Source organism: Protopterus annectens, chromosome 10.part0 (genome assembly GCF_019279795.1).
Source record: "Protopterus annectens isolate FY-2018-M chromosome 10.part0, PAN1.0, whole genome shotgun sequence".
Lineage (NCBI taxonomy): Eukaryota > Metazoa > Chordata > Ceratodontiformes > Protopteridae > Protopterus > Protopterus annectens.
Window position 1 is genome coordinate 1132139269 of NC_056744.1, and position 25655 is coordinate 1132164923.

At 44.0% G+C, this 25655-nt stretch overlaps 1 protein-coding gene across 3 annotated transcripts in view; it reads right to left on the reverse strand.

Annotated features, from left to right (window-relative positions):
• The window catches only part of ZZZ3 (zinc finger ZZ-type containing 3), a 1369419-nt gene that overhangs the window by 1022617 nt on the left and 321147 nt on the right, over positions 1-25655 (reverse strand). For 2 of the 3 annotated variants that reach the window (XM_044085855.1, XM_044085853.1), the window contains exon 2: positions 11917-12016. The gene's annotated coding sequence lies outside the window, so the exon portion shown is untranslated. Of the gene's footprint in view, positions 1-10355; positions 10436-11916; positions 12017-25655 lie in introns of all 3 variants that reach the window. The other variant, XM_044085854.1, reaches the window with a different exon arrangement.

Consider the following 25655-nt stretch of genomic DNA (forward strand, 5'->3'; position numbering starts at 1 on the left):
TACAGTAGATAAGCAAAAGGGCAGTGCAGAGAACTGAAAGTGCTGTGAGCCTGCTCTGAAGTGCTGGACTTTCCTGCACGATTCCCTGATGGGGATGTGAAGGTAGGCATCTTTTAGGTCTAGGGTCACTAGCCTGGCATTTTTTGTTAGCACAGACAGCAGCTGCTGCAAAGTTAGCACCGATGGCCTCCTGCAGAACCTGAAGCACGACCTCAAAGAAGAGATGTCGGAAAGGGATCAAAACCCCTATCACCCATGGCATCAGTTGAAGAGTGAACAAGTAAGGATGAATAAGAGATCCCTTGTTTTGTGTAAGATCCATTTGGTATGGTAACTTGTGGTGAATGCTCCAAGCCAAGACAGAAAGAAGGGCAAACTAATGCTGTCTGGGCCCAAACGGAGTCACTATCAGGATTTTGGGAGAGTCAGGCCTGATCTTGTGTAAGGCTCAAGGCAACAAAGGAAAGGGAGGGAAAGTGTACATAAACATCCCCTTCCAAGGAAATAACAGGGTGTCCACTCTCCAAGCCAGCAGATTTGGGACTCTGGAACAGAATACAGGAAGCTGGCTGCTCCAAGTGGAGGCAAAAAAATCTACCCGAGGAGCACCCCACCAATGGACAAAGCCCAGAAAGACATTTATGTGAAGTCTGCCTCTAGACAGTGCTTAGAGGGAATCTAAACTGCTTGAAGAGTCACTTGATATTGGACAGCTATATTCCAGACCTGAAGATCTAGACTGCAAAGAAGATAGGATCTTGAGCCCCCTTGTTTGTTGACGTACCACAGCACTGTGACATTGTCTGTGAAAACTTTGAGGGGCCCAGAATGAAAGAGGGAATGAAAACCCTGAAGAGCTAGAAGCAGAGACCTCCTCTCCGTTACACTGATGTGATCTGACTGATGAGGAATCCAGAGACCCTAAACTTTGAGGAGGCCATAGAAAACAGCCTACCACAGTCTGAGGTATCTGTAAAGAGCTCCTGAGTTGAAACTGGAGCTTGAAAAGTGAGTCCCAGGTTGCGTGAAAGTTGATGAATCCACCAATGAAGCTCGAGCATTTGACAGAGAAGGAAAGATACCACTAAGTCCTGGGGGTGGCAATGTTGAAGTGGCAATGACTTGAAGTACCACTGAAGTTTCTGATATGGAACCATGCAAGAGGGAGTACTGAAGATGGTGGAAGCTATAAAAAGTACAGTTTTGTACCTACCATAAATGTAGATGTCCGAGAGGAATGCATCTGCAGTCTTTACAAATGGGTTGTCCTGTCGTCAGGCAGCCCTTCGGTCGGCCGGATTCCAAAGTCTGGGTCTGGCTTCGGCTGGTGTCGCACTTCACCCAACGTCATTGCGGCAGTTATTCGGGTATAAAGGCATCAGCCGACGCCATTTTCCTCAGTGTTTCTTGCCCCAGATGCCAGGTGCCCTCTTGGATGGCTAAATTTGGATAAATGCCAAAGATTCCAAATAGTAGAGAGCAAACACACAAAATAAGCATGTATGTACATATATACAAACAAATACACCATAACAGATCCCCCCCAAGCTAGCTGAAGATTGGCAAATACCCTAGGAGTACCTCAGAGGGGAAGGAGGGTGGGTAATCCTGACTGCAGATGCATTCCTCTCTGACATCTACATTTATGGTAGGTACAAACTGTACTATGTCCTTCAAGGATGCATCTGCAGTCTTTACAAATGGGTAGAATACCATAGCTAAACTAGGGGAGGAGGAAATGAGAATAGATTATGGTGTAGTTAGGATCCCTTGCAAAACAGCAGTGGCAAAACCAGCACGGGATCTAGAGTATAGAGGTAAGTTATAATGCTTGGCAAATGTATGCACGGAGGTCCAAGTAGCAGCCTCTATAATGTCCTTGGTAGCCACTCCTCGTAAGAAAGCTGTGGTAGTGGCTGTAGCCCTTGTGGAGTAAGGCCTGATGTTCTCTGGAGTTTTCTTTCCATGGTAGGAGTAACAAAATCTAATGCAATTTCCTATCCATTTGGAGATTGTCTGTTTAGAAATTGGTTTTCCTTCCTTTCCTGTTGCATATGCTACCAGAAGCTGGTCAGTTTTTCTATTGTTTTTTGTCCTGTCCAGGTAGTAGCGTAATTGTCTGTGTACATCAAGGTATGTAAGAGCCTTTCTCCCCTGTTCCGTGGGTTGGGGAAGAATGTAGGAAGGTGGATAGCCTGATTTAAAGAGACTCTGGATACCACCTTGGGCATAAATGTAGGATTTGTTCTCATGGACACTATCTTGATGGAAGATCAGGAAGGGTTGCACTGCCATTAATGCCTGTAGTTCAGAGACCCTTCTTGGTGAAGTTATTGCCAGCAGGAAAGCAGTCTTCCAGGATAAGTATTGTAATTCTGCTGTTGCTGCTGGTTCGAAAGGAGGAAGAGTCAGTTTTTCTAGCACAAAGTTCAAGTCCCATGCTGGCAATGGAGGTTTCCTGGGAGGTTTTACATTTTTAATTCCTCTCAGAAACTGTCTGAGCAGAGGATGCGAGAAGACAGGAGGATCCAAGCTGTATTCTGCTGAAATAGCTGATGCATGTATCTTGATGGAAGAATAGGACAGGCCTGTATGGAAGAGCTCCGCCAAGTACTCCAGGATGTTGGCTATGTTCACCAGTGTCACATCTTGCCCCTTTTCAGTACTCCAGGTGAAATATCTTTTTCATTTTGCTGCATAATTCTTTCTTGTTGAAAGTCTACGAGCCTCCAGGATTATGTCTTTAACCCTTTGGGATAAATTTGGGTTAATTGCTGTTATGTAATGTTCCAGGCAGTTAGCTGCAGAGTTTTTAGGTTTGGATGCAGGATGTTGCAGTTGTTCTGTGTTAGCAGTAATGGGATCAGGGGCAGTGCCCATATTTGTTCCCGGGACATGCTCCTCAGCAGTGGATACCAATGTTGTCTTGGCCAGTCTGGGGCTATCAGAATGATCCTCGGACGTTCCTCTTTGATCTTCAGAAGCACCTTGTGCATCAAAGGAAGTGGTGGGAATGCGATGCTGTCAGGCTTTTCCAACTGAAAGATAGGCGCCCACCTTCCAAGCAAGTGGGTGGTAAGTCCTTGTGCAGAATTTCTTCAACTGGTGATTGAATGGGGATGCAAACAAGTCTATTTGTGGTAATCCCCATTTCCTTGTGATGGTTTTGAAGATGTCCGGATGCAGCATCCATTCGTGGGCATCTGTTGTAGTTCTGCTTAATATGTCTGCTAGAATGTTTTCCTTCCCTGGTACATAAATTGCCTGTAACTGAATGTTGTAGCTCAGAGCCACATCCCATAGGTCCAGTGCCAGCCGGCATAGAGGGTATGAGTGTGTGCCTCCTTGTTTGTTGATGTACCACATAACTGTGGTGTTGTCTGTCCTTATCATCAACTGGCCTTCTTGGAGAAAAGGTCTGAATGCCTGGATTGCCAATTTTACTGCCATCATTTCTTTTAGATTTATATGCAGATGCAGCTGGTCTTGAGTCCATAGGCCTTGAATGCACTTGCCCAGCATGTGTGCCCCCCAACCGAGGTCTGAGGCATCTGTCGTGATGGTTTGTCTTGGCTGCCTTTTGCAGAAGGGCAATCCTGTGTTTGATTGGCAGGCCTGAGCCCACCATAGGAATTCTTGCTTCAGGCATGGGATCATTGGAATTTTGGTTTCTAGGCTGTGCTTGTGCTGGGACCACAAATTCTTTAGGTACCACTGTAGCTTTCTCATATGCAGCCTGGCATGAGGGACCAGTATTATGCAGGATGCCATGAAGCCTAGAGCTTGTAGCACTTTTCTTGCAGTTAGATGGTTCTGCTTTGTTAATGCCAAGAAGTAGAGAGGAAGTTGCTCTTTCTTTTCTGCAGTTAGAAATGCCATTTGTTTTGATGTGTCCAGTTCTGCACCCAGAAAGGTTATACTTTGGGATGGAATCAGCCTTGACTTTTTTGTATTGACTGTATATCCCAGGGCTTGCAGCAGGTAGATGACTCTTTGTAAGTCTTCTGTTAGCTTGTTTTTGTTGTCCGCTTGTATCAGGCAGTCGTCCAGGTAGGGATAGATTTGAATCCTCTGAAGTCTGCAATGAGCGATTACTGATGCCAGGCATTTCGTGAACACTCTGGGCGCAGTAGATAAGCCAAAGGGCAATGCTGAGAATTGATAATGCTCTGATCCTGCAAGAAATCTGAGGTATCTTCTGCAAATTGGTCTTATGGGGACGTGCAGGTATGCCTCCTTGAGATCTAGAGTTACCAGCCAAGACTCCTTGCCCAGCATGGGAAGAAGCTGCTGTAGGGTCAGCATTTTGAATTTTGGAACAATGAGGAATGTATTTAAAGCGGACAGATCTAGAATAGGCCTCCATTTGTTTTCTTTTCTTGGTACCAGGAAGAGTCTGGAGTAAAATCCCTTTCCTTGCTCCATAGATGGTACCTTTTCCACAGCTCTCATTCTTAATAATTGAGATATTTGTTTTAGAGCTTCTGTCCTTTGAGTAGGTGGTAGGTTTGGCATTCCTCTCTTTCCTGGTAGAGTATGGAAATGGAACCTGTAACCTTGGTCTATAGTTTGCAAAATCCATTTTTCTCTTGTAATGCAGTGCCAGTTTCTTGAAAATAAGGTTAGCTTTCCGCCTAAGGGTGCTTCTAGTTGTTCCCTGGTAGCGGTGCCACCGCCAAGTCACTGTGATTGAGTTGTTGTAGTGGTGGTGGCTGTAACCGTGCCTCGTTGGTTGTTACCCTGCCACTGGCCCTGTAGGCACCCCTGGATTGGTTTCTGCCTCTAGAGCGCCTATTCCTGTCTCTTTGTGCCTTAGAGGAGTCCGGAAAGGACCAATTCTTGGAAGGCCAGTTCCTGCTAAACCTTGGAGGTTGAACTTGTAAGAAATCTTTCACTGTTTGCACAGATTTTGCTTTCTCTTCCATCTTTTTAGTACCTGCTGTGCAGGGGAACCAAATAAATTGACCTTGTCCATAGGTGCATCCAAAAGCTTAGATTTGACATGGTCTGGTAATGCCTGTTCTTTCAACCATGCATGCCTCCTGATAACTGTGCCAGTCATGGCTGATCTAAAGGAAGCCTCCAGTGCATCATAGCCACATTTTAAGGAATGGTTACTAACCTGCTGTATGTTATGTACCATTTCTTGAACATACTTTTATCTAAAGATTCTTCAGAGGACAGCTTTTAGTTAACTGGTCAAGCATAAACTCTTGATATTGAATCATATGAAATTGGCAGTTCAAAGCTCTAGCTGACAAAGTAGCAGAGGTGTAAACTTTTTACCCCATCTCTCTAAGGACCTGGATTCCCTTTCAGAGGGGAGGGTTTTTTTAGAAGAAGTAGCTGCTGCAGCTTTAGGACCCTGGGAGATAGTCTCTGGATCTGCAAAAGGAGCCTTATATAAATGGTGATGAGTGTCCGGGACCCTGTAGTACCTATCGGGCTTAGCAGGGGCCGGAGGTAAAGAATCAGGAGCAGTGCAAGCATCATTAAATGCATCATCAACCACAGTAAGAATGGAGGTATAGCTAAGAGCCTATGCTGTGGCAAATGTAGAAAGGTCCTAAGCCTTTTTCTAGAGTCTGAGAAATCTTGGCCCTGCCACTGAAATTGTTCCCTCATAGCATGCAAGGTTTCCCCAAAGGAAAATTCCTCAGGAGGAGAGGCTGAAGGGATGGACTCCTCAGCATCAGTGTCTTCGTAAGGAGAACAAGAAGCCTCAGGAGGGTCTGTATGCTCTGAGTCATCAGAGGAATCATCTGTGGATACTGGCTCAGGGGGCTCTGCTCTAGGCCTCTTTTCTGGAGGAGGGAGAGAGGCCCTGTCTGGATGAGGCTGGGCTCCACGAATTAAAGAGATGAAATCCTCAGCCAAAGAAAGCATATGGGAGCTGGTGCTGGGCCTGTGAGAGGGGGGCTTGGCAGGCACACGTTTTGATGCTTTGGCTGCTTTAGCCCTGGCAAAGGCCTTAATAGACATAGCTGGAGGAGGCCTAGCAGCTCCACGTGCAGGGGTTGAAATATCCAGGGGAATGGTGTCTGATAAATCCTGTGAAACCGCAACAGAAGGTTGGATTTCAGAAGCCGTTTCTACCAGGTTAGAAGAGGCCTCGGTAGAAGGCATGTTATCGGCTGAAGAAAGAACCGCTTGCTCGGTTTTGGCCGAAACCGAGACACTCGTGGTTTGCTTAACCGCGGTTTCGGCCGAAACCGCGGACAGCGAGTGTCGGTCCTTTTCTTTGCGTTTTTTGGTTATTTGCGTAGTCGGAGGATCCGACGGCATAATGTAGGCAAAATCGGAGCCGAAAATCTGTTCAGCAAAGTCCGAACGACGTCTAAGCGTCCGCCGGTTAAAAGAAGCACAGGCTAGACAAGCTGCTACGTTGTGGTCTGGGCCTAAACAATGTATGCAATAGGAGTGGAAATCTTTATGAGGTATTTGTTTCCCACAAGATAAACAGTTATTAACTTTCTCTGACATCGGCTGAGGCAAGAAAGAGTCCCCAACGGGGTACTTAGCTTTATAGAAGTCTTCGAAGTAGTATTCGGTAGTAGTAATCTCTGGATCTGACCGACCGGCACTTGCGAACAGCTTCTGCTTCGGGCGCCACGCTGCAAGAAAGACTGAGGAAAATGGCATCGGCTGATGCCTTTATACCCGAATAACTGCCGCAATGACGTCGGGTGAAGTGCGACACCAGCCGAAGCCAGACCCAGACTTTGGAATCCGGCCGACCGAAGGGCTGCCTGACGACAGGACAACCCATTTGTAAAGACTGCAGATGCATCCTTGAAGGACATCAAAGAACCTTAAGAAATTCCATGCGGGGTAACAGACACCTGAGGAAGAAGGGATAGGGAAAAAGGTGATTAGAGACACAGCCTTAACAGGAGGTAGAGATGCCAGCATGGGAACTGCCTGAAGTCTGTAGCCGAAGAAAATATGACCCTGGAAAGGTGTCAGAACCGAACTCTAGACTCTAACAGAAAAGTAGTAAACTTGAGATCCTGAAGCAGACAGGTAGGAGATGAGCAGATCCTCTATGTAGGAAAATATCTGAATTTGAACCCTGCAAAAAGCAATGACAGGAGCAAGGCATTTGGTGAATACACATGAGGCAGTAGAGAGACCAAAGGGCAGAGCAGAGATCATAACAACTTGATGGATGGGGATGTGAAGGTATGCGTCCTTGAGATTCAGAGATATCAGAAAGGCCTGGGGTAGAAAGAGAGGAAATAATGTCTGCAGAGATAGCATATGAAAGGAAGGTATCTTGAGGAAGGTGTTCAACCTGGAAAGATCCAGAATTGGTCTCCAAGTGCTCTCCTTTCATGGGACCAAAATCATTCTGGAATAAAACCCTTCCTTAACTTGCCAGGAGGTATGGCTTGAATGGTGCTTGAGCCAAAAGAGAGTGAAGATCATCGGTGAAAAGAGAGCTGTTCCCTGAGGAGGCTAAGGAATTCCTCAGAGGAGAGGAAGGGACTTCCAAACCATGAAATACTACTGACGGATAATGGACAGAACCCAAGATTCTGAAATGACTTGTAGCCAATTAAGGAAAGACAGAGAAAGGGTATCTGTCTGTGAGGAGGAGGAAGCAAAGTGTCAAACAGACCCCAGCTTGTCCCAGAAAGCAGGTTTCTGGATGGCAAGAGTCTGAGTAGACTTAGCAGGAAGTACATGTCTAGATCCTTTCTTGCTCTTAGGAATAGGGTAAGATTGCCTATAAACAAAAGCAGACTTGCAAGGATAATTCCACTGAAATTATGGAATAGGAGAAACAAAAATATGTTTCAGCTCCTGTAAGGCTTTGTCCTAGTCCTAGAGAGACTTGAAAAGCTCACCAGCAGAAGATCCAAAAAGATTTCTATTATCCAAAGGAGGACCCAAATTCCTTAATGTAATCAAGCAAAGCTTGAAGATGAACACAATAAGGCCTCATAACTGAATCAAAGAGAGAAGCCCTGAAAGCATCAGCTGCATCATAGTTGCATTTGACTGTGTGGCAAGCAATCTAAACGGTAGATTCCAGCAGGGAAAGGACCAAAGGCATTCTCTCATCCTCTCAGAGTCATGGAAGGTTAGAAACTTGAGAAAGATCAGCCAAAACATACCTGGTCATACGAGTCTGGTAGTTGATGGCACTAAAGGATAAAGTGGCAGCAACATAAACTTTTTTTGTCCAGCATTTCCACAGCCCTATTTTCCTTACAGGAATGCAACAGCTTGGTAGAAGGCAATAACTTGGATAAATTGTCAGAGGAGATGGACACTACATAAGGGTCAGCAGAAAGGCATTTATAAACAAATTTGCACTCTTTGGGCACTTTACAGAATCTGTCTGGCTTCTTAGGTGCAGAAGGCTGAGTCTGAGGCTACAGACACTGATAAGAAAGAATTGAGAAGGGTAGTCATAACAGCAGGAACCACAGACAGACTGGGAGACTTCATCTGTAAGAGGTCGTATCTTTCCTGAATCTGAGAGACTTGAGATCAGTCCCACTTAAAATAATCCATCATAAAGGCAATGGTTTCCCCAAAGGAGAGCTTCTCCAAAGGGGAATCTGGTCTTATGGTGCCACCCCCCCCAAACTGTAGTCCAAAGGGAAAGGGATTTGGGAAGAACAAGCCAAGGATTCTTATCCTGAGTACAGGTCCTCACCCGAGGAATCCAATTCCCTAGGCCTCTTGACTGGAGTAGAAGACCAGGGAGAAGCAGAGAGAGACCCTGAGGAGGATTCAAGGCCATCAAAGTATTAAATAAACCCAGAGTGAAATCCTGCCATTTACACTGCAGATCCTTAACAGATGGAATAAGCTTTTTTTGTTTCTATTTCTGAGGAACACCTGCTTAAAATACCCATGGAGGGTCAGACTGGCGTGACTGAGTAATGGTTGTGGGAATCTCCTCCCTAACTGAGATCTGAGGAATCCCACTCAGTCCTTCAGATATAAATCAGCCAAGGTTCCAGCCAATATCAGGTACAGCCATTTGAAAAGCCTCAGAGGATGTGCGAGAATCTGGATCCATGCTGGACACAGACAGGTTGTGGCAAAGGAATCTGAAACAACTACCAGAGGATGAACTTTATGGGGAATCTGCCTCCCTCACTGACATTTTCCCTTTCTGGATGGCACGAACATAACAGCAAACAAACTGGAGAGAGAGAGGGAGAGAGAGGACATCCCAACGGGGCACTTATCTGAAAACATGGCTTGGTAACCAGCACAGCAGAAGGGTGTTCAGATTGACTTTCAACAATGGTGTTCAGACTGGCAGCAAAGAATGCCTGAATGTGTGCATCTACGTCATCTTTATGTCCTACATCTTGCACTGGGAGCATACATGTGACACACGAGACCTATAACTACTAAAGGCTTTGGTATACTGGCCAGACATTGGGCTATAATTGGCAAGAGATCTTTAAGGTAAAGAATATTGCAACAGTGACATGAAAAGTAATTCAGGGATTCCTGAAGCATATTTTAGTAGTACGGGCTGTGGCACACTGCAGGACTGAGTAAAGCATCAATAGTAAGAGCAAGAAAAATACCCCAAAATGCAAATTGGCAGTAGCCCAAATTCAGGATTTACATGCATAACTCACAGGAAATCATTACTGCTAATGATGGAAGGGAAAAAAAAGCTCTTGGTTCATCAAGTATTCCCCTTCCTGGGTTTATAAATGGTTAACAGTAAAAGGGTGGGGCAACACAAATGTCACTGAAGACACCTATTAGTCTTAAGATGGATAAAGTACCAAGGCTGACAAGTCCATCAGGGCACCTGTGAAGCTTCAAGAGATGTTGAATGAATATATAATATCCTTTTCCATAGGCCTGTAGGGTGCAAGGTTATCACTAAAAGTCTATATGACTGTATAACTCCCATTTCTTCAATGTGACATCTGGAAAGCAAGTCAGTGAACCTCACAAACTACAAAACTTAGTTAAAACATCACTGAAGAAAAAGGTTACAGTCTCCCAGGGCAACTCAATAGAAGAGGCCACTGTTCATATGAAGTCTGACATTTATGAAATTGGATTAGCAAAGTCATTAATGGGAAAAATTATGTTTTACACATGAAAATAAAAGACATGTATAAATATGTTTACAGGTATTCTGCAACAAAGTACAGTTACATAAAATGCAAGTACCATTCTATTTAAATTCCAGCATACGATGCCCACATTTCCCATGAACCTGTATCACTAATCCATTGCAAGACAACTAACAGCAACTAGAAGGACATAACTTGAGAGGCTCCAACAGTCCGACTGCCTTAAAACAATCACAGATAGGTGTAGAGTCAATCACACCCCTCAAAAGCACAACACCATAAACTTACCTGCAGGAAATCAGAAATGCCAAGCAAGATGTACTGCAATATGACTCCATCATGTGCCAAGGAAAGCAGCAGGCAGAAGGCTACAAAATGTACATCAAAAAGTAAGGAGTGTGTTGCTTCACTTACGCAGGAAGTCTTCAGTTATTGTTGCAACTAGACTGCATTCTTAACTAATAACTTTAACCAGCTAACTTTCATTACTCTGCATTTTACATTGATTTATAGTTAATGTAAATTATTCTGATAGGAGAGAGGCTAAAAACAAAGTATAATTATGAACAGACTACTAGTAAGTGAATATCCAATGCCTATACTTAACCTGACTGTAATTTGTTTTACTTATTACTAATTACTGAAATTGTATAAAAAGCATACTTTGTTTTGTAAATGTATCTGCATGTTATATGTTTTACTGTATGCATCTCTGTCATATGTTTACTGTAAATGGAGCTTTTCTTCCCGGGCCTCCACTGAAAATGGGACCTTCCTAGTCAATAAATAAAGTAAATAAATTATATAATGGATTTGTGAGGGCGTAGTCATTCTGAAAACAATTCTTACCATGCAGCAATTGCTGGCACTGCATGTATTCTTATCAGTAACCAGAGCTTATAACACAGTACAGCCTGGCACCTCCCAAAGTTGTGTGTCATGTTCCGAGCTGGCGATGTTCACCCGATCACTCTGCAATATCCATCAGTTTCCCTCCCGTCTCTTGCTTTCCTTCTTTAGTGTTCTCATCTTCCCATCTCTTGCCTCTGTCCTCTGCTCAATATCATGTAATCTGCTGCTCTGTACTAACAGCTCATTTGATGGTATCATCAGTGCTGTCAATGACCTGTAGTAGAAACTACATGCATAGTATGAACCTTTCAAACGCAAATGTCTGTTACGTTCCATTCAAGATGAAAATCAGGTTAAATAATAACACAGTGTTAGAACATTAGCGTAAAGGCATCTCTGTACTGCATAAGCAGTGCTAAATCAATACCTTAAAATGTGTTCAACATAAAACATGTGCTTAGTAACTGTTCACTGTTCAAAAAATATCACAATGGGATCCATACAGAAGTTGTTTTATGTACCGAATTATTATGCTATAACTTAAAAAAACAGCACTAACACTTATGCTTGGTTTTCAATCTCTATATGTTCTCATAACTTAATGTTATGAATTTATGCTGTCATTTTCCTGACGTACACAGGTCATAGCCGAAAAAAGGACAACAGTGGTCTAGTCCACCTACCTGCTTACGCAAGTTATAACTTGACCAGTGACTGTACAAATATGCTGAAGTTTACAAATGGTGCACTGCATTGAACATCGTAACATGAGGTGCTGAAGTTACACAAAGAATTCTGTCATGCATATCTATTTCAAATAACCCCTAAGGGGGCAACAATGAACACAGTCAGTCTTGCTACAGCTAAATTAGGAATATCTAACCAAGAAAAGCAAAGCTACAATGAAATTCTCTTACACTTGTTTAAGAAATGGAAAAATCTGAAAAGCTAAAAAGCAGAGTTACAAAAACAGAAAGAAAAACAGTATTTCCCTTACCAATGGTTAAACAAGTGAAAGTGGAGTGCTACACCCATTACTGCTATGCTGAGACAAGAAGCTTCTGGTACCAAAAGTTCCGAAGTCGTACTTATCTTCCCTGAAAACAGAATACACTGGTCAATACATCAATACATACCATTTATTGTTTACTTATAACAATGTGAACAAGCGGGGCAGCTAGGTTTGACATTTACGTAACTTCACAAAAACAAACATGCTGCAGTTTTAAAAGAATGTAACAAGGAAAAAGTAAAGTTGTGTAAAATCTTACCATAACAGTAGCCATCCTTCTCTTCACTGTTGCTGTATTCTTTACATTTGGGATCCCCTGCCAAGGCTGACCCAATATCCATCCAGTATACTAAAACCTTTAGGTTGCTTTAAGGTACCACCATACATCACAACTATGTTCCTTCCGTAGCATACACACAAAGGTGAGGTCCAGACATACTATCCTCAGTACTGAGAGCCCCAGTAGGAACGCCAATCCAAAGAAAAGAGAGGTAATCAGTACATCCAGAAGAGAAGTGGACCAGCGGGCGGAGGAAGTGTGTGAATACTGCAACAATGAAGAGAAGGACATCTACCGTTATGGTAAGATTTTACACAAATGTACTATGTCCTTCCATTTCACTGTTGCAGTATTCCTTATATTAGGGAGAGTGCCAAAGCTCAGGAAGAAACTTGGGAAGAGAAAGGACCAGCCAAGCCTCCTAGGAAACCATGAAGAATGGCCCTAGCAAAACCAGCTCTAGCTCTGGAAAGTCCATCCAACTTTTACCGCTTGGTAAATGTATGCATAGAAGTCAACATAGCTGCTGAAGAATATAATTAGTATCCAAACCCTTGAAAAAGCACCAGAAGAAGCCACAGCCCTAGTAAAATGAGCCTCAACAAAAGAAGGAAGGCTCTTACCAGGAAAGGAATAACAAAAAGAAATAGCTTTTGAGATCCAAGAAAAAACAGTTTGCTTGGATACAGCTAATTCTAAGGACCTAGGATGAAGAGCTGATCAGATTTCCCAATAGTCTTAACCAAATAAAATCTGAGTTATCTATGCACATCCAATGTGTGCAGCACCTTCTCAACAACAAATTGTTGAGATAAACAGTGAGCAAATGAATACACTGATTAAGGGAAGGGACAACTCATTTACCACCTTGGGCATAAAAGAAGGATTAGTACGCAAGGACAAACTGTCCTTATGAAAAAGCAAAAAAGGAGGACAAGCCATAAGGGCTTGAAGCTCAGACTCCTGTCTGGCAGAAGTAAGGGCTAACAAAATTACAGTCTTCCAAGAGCAATGTTGCACAGAAGCTGAAGCTGCAGGCTCAAAAGGAGTCAGAATTAATGGTCTCCAAAACAAAATTAAGATCCCAGGGAAGAGGAACAGGCTTAATGGGAGGCCTAATAGCTAAAGGAAGACATAAATGCAGACCAAGCAGAGACAGCTGAAAAATGGGTCTTATTCGAAGAATAAGCCAAACCAGCATTGAGCAATTCACACAGATTAGAGAGAACCAATGGAGTATCCACAGAAAGTGGTCCCAGATTACAAGAGATACTAAACAGAAAACCTCTTCCATTCGGATAAATAGGAATTCCTAACATTAGGTTTCCTGGCCTCCTGCAGGATACTAAGCACATCCTCAGAAAAAAAAGTGTCTGTGAAATCAAAACCTTATCACCCGCAGTGTCAGCTGAAGAGAGGACAGGTGGGGATGGATTAGAGATCATTTGTCCTGTGTGAGTAGGTCTACCCTGTGAGGTAACTTGTGATGATGCCCTTGACTAAATTCAGAAGAGGAGGAGGGAACCAATGATGTCTCGGCCAAGAGAGAGTCACCAACAAGATTTTGGGAGTATCCAGTTGAATTTTGAACAAGACTTTTGGAATGAGAGGAAGGGGAGGGAACGTATAAAGAAAAATCCCCTTCTGAGAAAAAAAGGGTGCTCACCTTCCAAACCAGAGGACCTGGGACTCTTGACACAAAATAGAGGAAGTCTGTTCAGAGGGGAGGCAGATGGATCTATTTAAGGAGCACCTCACTGTGGATAATGTCCAGAAACACATCCTTGTGAAGTATCCGTTCTTCAGATTGAATTAAATACCTGCTCAGAGTGCCTGACAAAGTGTTTTGACCAGAAGGAATGTAAACTGCCTGAAGAGTCACTTGATATTGGACAGCAAGATCCACCAGGAGTGCTAACCAGCAAAGAAGGTAAGCCTGAAGCTCCAGCAGAAGAGTTCTCATCTCTGATATTTATGTGCTCTTTCAGTTGAGCAGGCGACCAAACCCCCTGCACTTTTAGGGAGTCAAAATCTGCTCCCTATCCCAATGTCTGAAGCATCTGTGAACAGCTCCTGAGAGGGAAGAGGGGATGAAAACAGGCCCTGGATTTAGAGAACTGCTAGATCCACCAGTGAAGTTCCTTCTTGAGACAAGGTAGAAGAGGAATTACAAATTCTAAGGGATGCGCATGTTGAAGCCAAACTGACTTCAGGAACCACTCAAACTTTCTCATGGGAAATTTGGACAGAGGTAGCACAAAGATGGTGGATGCCATGAATCCCAGAGCTCTCAGAAACTCCCCGGCTGTTATAGAGGCCAGGGGAATTAGAGTTTGAAAGAAGGAAATGAGTGTTAAGGCCTTGGGAGGAGGCAGGGATGCCAGCATAGGCACCATCGGCATCCTGCACCCCAGAAAAAAATGGTCCTGAGAAGGAATACGAAAAGACATTTTGAAGTTTATTGTGAACCCCAGGCTTTGCAGAAGGGAAATGGCAAAAATGAAGACTTTGTAACAGGATCTCTGTACAGGACACCTGAAATAGGAGGTCGTCCAAATAAGGAAATACTTGGATCCTCTATGTTGTTGCGTCTTTCGGCTTTTCCCAGTTAGGGGTCGCCACAGCAGAACTCCGGTCCGCTAATGATTGACAGAGTTTTACGTGTCGAGTTGCCAGCCCTGACGCACAACCTTCAACGAAGGTATGCCCATTCACGCATGTCTCCCCACAGAAGATGCTCTAGCTGAGAATCAAACAGGACAACGTCTTACTGTGAGGCGACAATGCTACCGCAGCACCACCACCGCAGATGATACTTGGATCCTCTATATTCTGCAAAAAGCAATCACAGGAGCAAGACATTTTGTGAATACCATTGGGGCAGTAGAAAGGCCAATGGGCAAAGCAGAGAACTGAAAATGCCAGAAAGCAACAGAGAAGCATAAAAATTTCCTGAAAAAGGGATGGATCGAATATGGAGGTAAGCATCTTAAGATCCAGAAACACCATGTAAGACAGAGGAAAGAAAAGAGGGAACAAAGTCTGAAGGGAAAACATTCAAAAGGAGGGCATATTCAGAAAAGTGTTTAGATGAGAGAGGTCTAGAGTTGGTCTCCAGATACCCTCTTTTCTGGCTACTAGAAACATCCTGGAGTAAAACCCCCTCCTCCTTTGTGACACAGGCACCTCCTGAATAAGTACCCTGAGTTAAAAGGTCTCAAAGCACCTCTGGAAAGAAGAGTTGTTCTTGATGGGGCTGAGGAATACCCATAAAAGGGGAAGAGATTTCCAAACCATGATATACCCCTGACAAATAATGGAAAGGACCCATGAATCCAGAATAATCTGTAGCCAACCAGGGAGAGAGAGAGAGAGAGAGACAGAGGGGTGAAGAGAAGAGAGGAAAATAGCTGGGAAGAATAAGATCGCCAGACAGCACCTGGTTTATCTGGAAAAGGAGACTTCTGAGGCACTGAAGTCTGAGAAGCCTTAGCAGGAGGAGCCTGCTTGCCATCTTTTTTTGCCCCTAAGAGGAGGGCAAGACTGCCTGTGAACAAAGGCTGGCTTATTGGGGTAGTTTCTCTTAAATTTAGCCTCAGGAGAAACAAAAGTACAGTTTTGTACCTACCATAAATGTAGATGTTCGAAGATCCACATTGCTGCAGTCCTTACATATGGGTAGTCCACTGTCCTCGGTCGGCCCGAATACCAAAGTATTAGGCTGACGTCGGTCAAGGCGCTTAAAACTGACATCAGGACGTCAGGGTACAAAAGCGCATGACCGACGTCTTTTCTTGCCCCAGATGTCAGAAGGCCCTAACAAGAAAGGCCAAAGCCAAAAACCAGCAAAACCTAAACAACCACCCGTGCACTAACCATATTTACACTATGTACAACACAAACCACATCACCACCTTCAACAACAGAGGGGAAGGCGGGAGGTAATTGACTGCAGCAATGTGGATCTTGAACATCTACATTTATGGTAGGTACAAAACTGTACTATGTTCTTCATCTCACATTGCTGCAGTCCTTACATATGGGTAGAATCCCAAAGCAGAGGTAAGGGAGGATGGCAAAACTATAAGGAATTAGGAGCTGCCAACATGTCTTGCAAAATTGCAGTTGCAAATCCAGCCCTAGATTTAGAGTAAAGTGGAAGGTGGTAATGCTTAGAGAAAGTATGCACTGAACTCCAAGTAGCTGCTTCCAAAATATCTTTAGTAGCCACCCCTTAAAAGGCTGTAGAAGTGGCAGTAGCCCTAGTGGAATGAGGCCTAATCCCAGCTGGAATCTCCTTACCATGATGGGAATAACAGAAGGCAATACAAAACCCAATCCACTTAGAAACAGTTTGTTTTGACACAGGTTTGCCTTGAGAACCCAAAGCAAAAGAAACAAACAACTGCTGAGACTGCCTGAACCCTTTAGTTCTGTTCAAATAATATCGCAACTGTCTGTGTATATCCAAAGTGTGCAAAATCCTTTCCCCTTTATTTTGGGGGTTTGCATAAAAAGTAGGCAAATGAATAGTTTGGTTTAAAGCCACACTAGAAACCACTTTAGGCATAAAAGAAGGGTTAGTACGCAAAGACACCCTGTCCTTGTGGAAAATTAAGAAAGGCTCAACTGCCATAAGGGCCTGTAATTCAGAAACCCTTCTCGCAGAGGTAATGGCCAACAAAAAAGCAGTCTTCCAAGATAAATATTTCAACTCTGCCGATGCTGCAGGCTCAAAAGGTTGTAGAGTGAGTTTCTCCAACACAAAATTGAGATCCCAAGCAGGAGTAGGAGCTCTACGTGGGGGTCTTATATTTTTTGCCCCTCTAAGGAATTGCTTAAACAAAGGCTGAGAAAATAATGGTGGGTCACAGTCATAGTGAGCAGAAATTGCTGCAGCATGAACCTTTATAGAGGAGAAGGACAAACCCTTGTCCAATAACTCAGTAAGGTATTGAAGCGCAACACTTAAATTAGGTTTAGAAACATCAAAATCCTTTGCAGTACTCCAAAACAAAAATCTCCTCCATTTATCTGCGTAACTTTCCTTGTACTAGGCCTTCTGGCCTCCAAAATAACATTCAAAACTTGTTGTGGAAGCCGAGACCCTCCAGGGTTTAAAACAGAATATGCCAGGCTGTCAGATGTAGAGAATGAAGTTTGACATTGAGTAAATGACTGTTCTCCTGAGACAGCAGGTGAGGAATCAAGGCAAAGGCCATGGAGGCTCCTGTACCAGACTTCTCAGTAATGGGTACCAGTGCTGTCGAGGCCAATCTGGAGCTATTAAAATCATGTTTGGCTTGTCCTGTCTGACCTTCAGCAGTACCTTTGGGAGGAGAGGCAGAGGTGGAAAGGCATACACGTGAAGATTGCTCCAATTGAATGAGAGAGCATCCACTTTCCATGCCGAGGATGAAACCTTTGTGCAAAACTTTGGCAGCTGGTAATTCAGTGGAGAAGTTTAACAGATCTATGTCTGGAGTTCCCCATAACACTGTCAATCTCTGAAATACATGAGGATCCAATTTCCACTCGTGGGGATCCATAATTTGTCTGCTCAACACATCTGCTAAGGAGTTCTGTGCTCCTGGCAGAAACCTTGCCTGAAGATTTAGCTGTAAACTGAGAGCAGTCTCCCACAAAATCATTGCTTGTCTGCATAGAGGATAAGAATGCATTCCCCCTTGCTTGTTGATGTACCACGACAGTTGTGTTGTCTGTTTGAATCAACACCTGCCCTGGAAGAAGTAAATCCTTGAAAGCTATCAATGCAAATTGGACTGCTAACATCTCCTTCAAGTTGATATGTAGATGTTGAAGTCTGGCAGGCCACGTGTCTTGTATCCATTTTCCATTTAGATGAGCTCCCAAGCTTTGTCTGAGGCATCTGTCGTTAAAATCTGACTCGCCTCTGGCCGGGTCACAGAGAGTCCCTTGTTTAGGTGACATTCCTGAGCCCACCACAAAAATTCCTTTTGAATGCAAGGTATTATTTGAATGACAGTGTCCAAATCTTGGCAGTGCTGTGTCCATACATTCTTGAGATACCATTGTAGCTTCCTCATATGCAGTTTGGCATTAGGAAGTACCAGAATACAAGATGCCATGAACCCCAAGGCTTGAAGGACTGTCCTTGCAGTCAGCCTGGACTGATGAGACAACTGATGGAAGTAAAGAGAAAGATTCTTTTGTTTGTCCGGGGTCAAAAGGCCATCTGGGATGCTGTATTCAGTCTCACACCCAGAAAGCACATGTCCTGAGAGGGTACTAGACTGGACTTTATTTCGCTCACAGAATACCCCAGGCACCTTAACACTGCCATCACATACTGTAAATGATGAAGAAGTTCGTCCTTTCCTTGGCCAGTATCAGGCAATCGTCCAAATAAGGATAAATTTGTATTCCTCTTAGCCTGAAAAAGCTACCACTGGAGCCAGAACCTTCGTGAACACTCTGGGCGAGTAGATAAGCCAAAGGGCAATGCAGAGAACTGATAATGTGAAGTCCCAGCCAAAACGCAGATACTTCCTGCAACTGGGCCTGATAGGAACATGAAGGTAAGCCTCCTTGAGATCCAGGGTCACCATCCAGTGATCTTTGCCCAGCAGAGGTAAAAGCTGTTGTAACGTTAACATTTTGAACTTGGGAATGTCCAGATATGTGTTGAGGATGGATAAATCCAAAATTGGTCTCCACGTGTTTCCTTTCTTTGGTACTAGAAACAGGCGAGAATAAAATCCTAGGCCCACTTCTGGCAGAGGAACCGGTTGTATGGCCCCTATTTGAAGTAGTAGAGAAATTTGTTTGCAGCCTCTAGTCTTTGCTGAGGAGGAACGTCCGGCATGCCTTTGAAAGGAGGCAAGGTATGGAAATAAAACTTGTAACCCTGGTGTATGATATCCAATACCCATTTGGCTTGGGTAACCAACATCCAATTTTCCTTGAAGAGTGCTAACCTTCCTCCCAAAGGTGCTGCCAGGCAAGAAGGATCTGGCAGCTGCAAAGTAGGTCATTGGGCCTGTTGACGAAAGGACTGGCCCCTGCCCTCACCCAAGATTGTGCAGGGGAACTCCTGTTCTAGGCCTGAAAGAACTCTGAGCTCTGCCCCTACCACGCCTAGATCTACCCCTAGACTGGGAATCATAAGAAGGATACGTCCACCCCTTAGCAGGCCAATTCCTACTAAACTTCGGAGGCTGAACTTGCAAAAATCTTTAACAGTCTGCATAGACTTAGCCTTGTCTTCCATTTTCTTCAAGACTGACTCACAGGTGAACCAAACAACACATCAGACTGCAAAGGAGCATCCAAAATCCTTGTCTTAACATGGTCAGATAAATTCTGATCCTTCAACCAGGCATGCCTGGCAAGAACTGAGCCAGTGGCAGCCACCCTAGACGAGGCCTGCACAGCATCAAAACCACACTGTAAAGAATGCTTACCCACCTGTCCAGAGACATGCACCAAATCTTGCAATTCTTTACACTCAATGCCTTCCGCCAGAGCATCCACCTTAGACTTCAACTGAGAAAGAAGAAAGTTTTGATATTTCAACATATGAAACTGGCAATTCAAAGCCCTCATAGCTAAGGTAGAAGATGTATAGACCTTTTTTCCCCATCTATCCAAAGCTCTGGCTTCTTTATCTAAAGGAACCGGATTTTTTACAATAGAGGCCTTGACACCCTTAGGTCCTTGACTAATAGTTTCTGGGTCCGCCCTAGGACTCTTATAAAGATATTTGTGAGCCTCAGGCACCCTGTAATACCTATCCGGCTTAACAGGAGCAGGCGGCAGAGAATCAGGATTAAGGGAAGCCTCTGCAAACACATCTTCCACAACATCCAGAACAGGGGGTATAGCCAAAGGCCTATGCTGGGGTAACAGCAAAAACTCCCTAAGCCTTTTCCTAGAATCAGAGAAGTCCTGACCTCCCACTTAAAATGTTCCCTCATAGAATGAAGAGTCTCTGAAAAAGAAAAATCCTCTGGAGGAGAAGCAGAAGGAGTGGAATCATCTGCATCAGAATCAGAATAAGGAGAGTACTCCTGCAAGTCTTCAGTCAAGACTCTGAAACATCCAAGCCTGTTCAAAACTTCCCAACTCTGGTTCCACCCTAGGCCTCTTATCAGGAGGGGGCATAGAACCTCTAATCAGAGAAATCAAATCTTCTGCCATTTTAAGCATATGCTTCTTAGGCACAGACCCTGCTGAACTAGGAGAGACCCCAACAGGAGCTAAAACTGGCCTGCCTCTGGGAGAAGCCTTGGAAACCGAAGGAGAAGGCCTAACCACCCTAGGAAGGGAGGGGAGTACAGTAACTTGAGAAGCCCCTTCGGCCTGACCTGCCTCCTGAGAGACTACTTCCTGCAAAATCAAAGTCTCCCCCTGAGACTCCAGAGAAGTCTCCGTCGGAACCACCGGTTCCACTGAAGCCTCTAAAGAACCGGGCGTCCGAACGGACGACTCATCTTGCCTGGGTTTAACTGCTTTGTCTTTGAGCTTCTTTGCAGAAGCGGCCGGAGAATCCGACGGCATATTATAATTGCACCGCTTCCCAAAGACCAGCCTAGCACAATCTAACCTTCGCTAATAGTGCTTTATTGAACCTAGCACAAAAGCGACACCCAACAACGTCGTGCTCAGGCCCCAAACAAGGAATACACAAAGAATGATAATCCCTATGCGGTATCTGTTTCCCACAAGAAATACAGTTATTCACTTTTTTCTGACATCCGTAAAATACTGAGGCAAGAAAAAACAAAATAATCCCCAACGGGGTACTTAGCCAACTTGGATTCGGTCTGAAACTCCGAATTCGAAAAATTTCAGAACGCCGAACGGCACTTGCAACGCTGCTTCTACATCGGACCATGCGGCAAAAAAGACTGAGGAAATGACGTCGGTCATGCGCTTTTGTACCCTGACGTCCTGATGTCAGTTTTAAGCGCCTTGACCGACGTCAGCCTAATACTTTGGTATTCGGGCCGACCGAGGACAGCGGACTACCCATATGTAAGGACTGCAGCAATGTGAGATGAAGAACATCACATATTTAAGTTCCTGTAAAGCCTTGAACTTATCCTGAAGGGACTTAAACATATCCGCATCAGCTTCACCAAACAAGTATTATCAAGAGAAGCATCCATCGACTTAGCCTTAATATCACCAGGCAAAGATTGAAGCTAAAGCAAAGAATACCTCAGTGACCCAAAAGCAGCAGCTCTAGAACAAGTATCTGCTGCATCATAACTAAATTTGATGGAATGACGAGCCACCTGGGAGTAAGTCCCTAACCAGGAAAGAGCAGAAATTTTACCCTCCGAGTCTGGAAGATCAGAAATAACCTGACAAGCCAGGGATACGAGAGCCAACAAATACCTGGACATACAAGTCTGATAATGAACAGCTCTAAAACCAGGACAGCAAAGGTGTAAACCTTCTTGCCTAGCCTTTCCATGGTTCTGCTATCTTTATCACTAGGCAGTAACTTGGGAGACAGAATCAACTGACAGAGCTCATCAGAAGCTACAGATACCACCAAGGGGTCAGCAGAAAGATATCTGCACAGAAGCAGTCATCAGGCACCCTATAAAATCCATCAGGTTTCTTGGGAGCAGGGGGCTGAGAGCTGGACCCTTAGAAGCATTGGAAAAAAACATCTAACGAGGAAGGAACAGCAAAAGGTTTAACAGAATCCATCTGCAGCTACTCATAGTATTTTTTATATACCTCAGAGACCTAAGCACGATCCCATTTAAAAAACTCCATCATCCGGGAGACTGTCCCCCCCAAAAGAAATATCTTCAAAGGGAGCATGATGACTGGCAGATTCCTTTTCAGTCCAAAAGAGACATAATATGAGAACAGTAAGAAAGGGATTCCTCATCCAAATCCAGCTCCTCCTCAGACGAATGTTGTTCCCTGGGACTTTTTAGGGGAGTAGAGGACCAAAAGAGGGCTGGAACAGAAACTCCAAAAGGAAGCTTCAATGCCATCAAAGCCCTAAACAAATCCTGCGTGAAGGCCTGCCATTCACTCTGTGGACCTTAGGAGCAGGAGGTTGGCATAATGGTTAAGATATTTGCCTTACAGACACAAGGTGCAGAGTTTGATTCGCACATGGGTTAATTGGCTACGCTTAAAATGGCCCACAAGGGCAGTCAGCCTAGTACTCCTCTATGAACCTACAGTTCTGCTTTTTCTTCAATGGGATGACTGGCTTATAAAATTTGGAAGGCTCTGACCCAAGATGGCATTCAATGACAGTAGTAGGGATGACTTCTCTGACTAATATTTGAGGAACACCCCTAGGCCCCTCAGAAATAATTCAGCCACAGTTCCCCCTCATCCGAAACAGATGTCTGCAAAGCCTCCTCGAATGTGCTGAAAAGTTGGATCCCCGTCGGCATCCAACCTGGTCTAGCAGCAGAATCCAATGACAAAGCCAGGCGAAACTCCAGGCATTCACTCGCCTCTGGAGAGACATCCAGCAGAGGCTGAACAGCAGAAGAATCTGGGATAGGCTTTTTGCTTTTCTTCATTGATGGTTGTCCCTTGGAACGGGAAGTACCCTCTTATAGTATCTTTCACACGCAGCTTAAGATGCTGATTTTCAAGGTAAAGCACCAGAGAATATAAATTTACCAAGAAGGGTTTTAAGTACAAAAGCCTGACAAATGGAACAGGACGCATGATCGTGAGAGGCACCTAAGCAAAAAAGACACTGGTCGTGGCAGTCTTTATGGGGAATCTGTCTCTCACACTGGAATTTACCCTTCTTGGAATGACATGAAACCCCACAAGCTACAAAAAAGAACCAAAGTAGGGCACTTATCTGTAACAGCTTGATGAACCCAGCAATGGAACGGGCATTCAGACTGACGATCAAGCAATGGTGTTCAGACTGGCGGCAAAGAAGTTCTGGGGATGGTACATCCAGACATCACCTTTATGCCCTATGCTACATAAGGAGCATATAAGTGGCGTATGGCGTACCTTAAAGCAACCTAAAGGCTTTGGTATACTAGCCAGATGTCAGGCCACCATTGGCAGGGAATCCCTAATGTAAAGAATACTGCAACAGTGAAATGGAACAACTTAAACTGTTGTGTGTTCAACAGATTAAAAACTCCAGAAAGAATCCAATTATACGCAACAGAAAATACAATATTTCACATATCCTCTTACTTGAATCAATACTCAATCATCAAAAAAAAGTGTTCTTAAAGACAGCTCAGGTCAACCAGGTTACACAGTGGCCTTTGCATACCAGAACTGCTGTCCTTGTTAAAATGATACATGTTCCAAAACGCAACACCCCATGCCAGTAAAACACGAAAATCATTTTTTACATAATTTTCATTATCTGAAAAACAAAATGTGTAATGTAGCTAGAAAGTGAGAACATTTAGATAATCCTTGCACCTTCTCACACAGATCTTCAAGAAAGAGCTCAAGGTGAAGAAAGACTGCATAGATTGGAAATAACTGCTCTCATCTGTCCCAGACTTTGCCTCATATTTTTGCTCCGTCACGAAAAGGTTGACGGACTGTAGGTAATCAGTAATTTACCAGAAAGTCAGTAATGCCAGGCATTAGAGTTTCATACTTATTACTAAGAACCCTATCCTTTGGAAAATTAAGAAAGGCTCAACTGCCATAAGGGCCTGTAATTCAGAAACCCTTCTGCAGAGGTAATGGCCAACAAAAAGCAGTCTTCCATGATAAATATTTCAACTCTGCAGTAGCTGCAGGCTCAAAAGGTTGTAGAGTGAGTTTCTCCAACACAAAATTGAGATCCCAAGCAGGAGTAGGAGCTCTACGGGGGTCTTATATTCTTTGCCCTCTAAGGAATTGCTTAAACAAAGGATCAGAAAATAATGGTGGGTCACAGTCATAGTGAGCAGAGATTGCTGCAGCATGAACCTTTATAGAGGAGAAGGACAAACCTTTGTCCAATAACTCAGTAAGTATTGAAGCCACACTTAAATTAGGTTTAGAAACATCAAAATCCTTTGCGTACTCCAAAAAAAAATCTCTCCATTTATCTGCAACTTTCCTTGTACTAGCCCTTCTGGCCTCCAAAATAACATTCAAAACTTGTTGTGGAAGCTGAGACCCTCCAGGGTTTAAAACAGAATATGCCAGGCTGTTAGATGTAGAGAATGAAGTTTGACATTGAGTAAATGACTGTTCTCCTGAGACAGCAGGTGTGGAATCAAGGCAAAGGCCATGGAGGCTCCGGTACGAGAGTACTCAGTAATGGGTACCAGTGCTGTCGAGGCCAATCTGGAGCTATTAAAATCATGTTTGGCTAGTCCTGTCTGACCTTCAGAGTACCTTTGGGAGGAGAGGCAGAGGTGGAAAGGCATACACATGAAGATTGCTCCAATTGTATGAAAGAGCATCCACTTTCCAAGCTGTGGGATGAAACCTTTTGTGCAAAACTTTGGCAGCTGGTAATTTAGTGGAGAAGCGAACAGATCTATGTCTGGAGTTCCCCATAACACTGTCAATTTCTGAAATACATGAGGATCCAATTTCCACTCGTGGGGATCCATAATTTGTCTGCTCAACACATCTGCTAAGGAGTTCTGTGCTCCTGGCAGAAACCTTGCCTGAAGATTTAGCTGTAAACTGAGAGCAGTCTCCCACAAAATCATTGCTTGTCTGCATAGAGGATAAGAATGTGTTCCCCCTTGCTTGTTGATGTACCACATGACAGTTGTGTTGTCTGTTTGAATCAACACCTGCCCTGGAAGAAGTAAATCCTTGAAAGCTATCAATGCAAATTGGACTGCTAACATCTCCTTCAAGTTGATATGTAGATGTTGAAGTCTGGCAGGCCACGTGTCTTGTATCCATTTTCCATTTAGATGAGCTCCCCAAGCTTTGTCTGAGGCATCTGTCGTTAAAATCTGACTCGCCTCCGGGCGAGTCACAAGGAGTCCCTTGTTTAGGTGACATTCCTGAGCCCACCACAAAAATTCCTTTTGAATGCAAGGTATTATCTGAATGACAGTGTCCAAATCTTGGCAGTGCTGTGTCCATACATTTTGAGATACCATTGTAGCTTCCTCATATGCAGTTTGGCATTGGGAAGCACCAGGATACAAGATGCCATGAACCCCAAGGCTTGAAGGACTGTCCTTGCAGTCAGCCTGGACTGATGGGACAATTGATGGAAGTAAAGAGAAAGATTCTTTTCTTTGTCCGCGGTCAAAAAGCCCATCAGGAATGCTCTATTCAGTCTCACACCCTGAAAGCACATGCGCTGAGAGGGTACTAGACTGGACTTTATTTCGCTCACAGAATACCCCAGGCATCTTAGCACTGCTATCACATACTGTAAATGATGAAGAAGTTCGTCCTTTCCTTGAGCCAGAATCAGGCAATCGTCCAAAAAAGGATAGATTTGTATTCCTCTTAGCCTGAAGAA